Below are 1,206 nucleotides of genomic sequence, written 5' to 3'. Positions count from 1 at the left end.
GAGTTTCAGAGAGAAATCTTACTAATTATGTTTGGATTGTTCTTATTGATGAGGTATGAGTCTATTAAAACCTAATAATACCTGCCTGCTCCGTGTCAGAACTAATGTTTTCTTGAGTACTTTATCTAATTGGTACGGTTCCTCTGTGTGGATAAAAAGTCATCTTCATTATGCATGGGGCAAATACAGTATTTGGGAATGGAATGACAGCAGTGTCCTTGATCTATAACATAGTGTAATATTTTGATAAAGCTGGAGCCATGGATGCCTTCTCAGGTGCAGACTTGTATGATGTAATGATGTGATGATGTGGCAGACTGGAGTTGTATCAAATGCTTATTTAACTGTGATTTGTGGCCACTCCAAAGAAATGTGAGCCCGGTGTCATGATGGGTCTAAAGTTTTTCACCAACATGCAGAAGCATTCACTGAGGCAGGGGAAGGTTTAACAGTTTATTGAAAACACTGGAGCACAGAGAGAGAAGAACAACTGGTATCTCAGCTTGGGAAAATCCAGTGGTCTGGTAAACCAAACGCGGAATCTCTAGGAAGAGATCAGAGTGGTGAGTTCAAGGTCCATGGGATAACCGGCCGATACTGAAATATGGCTAGACAAGGACTCACTATTGTTGTTTTCCGGTTGTTCCAAGGTTCCTGTTTGTGGAGGCTTGCACTGTTATGGAGATTACTTTGCTGGAGGGCAGACAGGCAGACTATGGTGGTCCTGAGGAGCAGCGGAGCAGACTGTCACTTGTTTTCCTGACGTGGACGGCATTCTGATAAGCTCAATAGTTTCTGTTTCTCAGCGTGACGATAGGGTTCCTTCCAAGGCTAGAAGAACCAGGCTTATCCAGTGGAACTGTAGAAATCCTGCTGGAGATTCACAAGAGAGAAACTTGGTTAGCGCTTGAGAGCTCAGAAAAAAACAAAAACTCGAAAGTATTGACTTAGCAAAACTCAGAGGGGCTAGAGTACCCAATACTGGCAAACACTCTGGCCAGGAGATGGTGACAGTCTGCTGCTCATATACTCCTCAGATGGTGATGACCAACGAGCTGCAGGTCTGAGTAGTTGAGAGCAGGAGGAGGCCCTCCAGGCCAACAGAGAAATAAAGACGCCATCTGGTGGATGCACGAGACACTGAAAAAGAACAAAGAAAACCCCCACAAACTGGAACCCTAACACCCGGTTGGTAAGCGCTGCCTT

Source organism: Cyprinodon variegatus, unplaced genomic scaffold, assembly GCF_000732505.1.
Source record: "Cyprinodon variegatus isolate N-32 unplaced genomic scaffold, C_variegatus-1.0 Scaffold764, whole genome shotgun sequence".
NCBI classification, from domain to species: Eukaryota; Metazoa; Chordata; class Actinopteri; order Cyprinodontiformes; family Cyprinodontidae; genus Cyprinodon; species Cyprinodon variegatus.
This window is presented reverse-complemented; position numbering follows the sequence as displayed.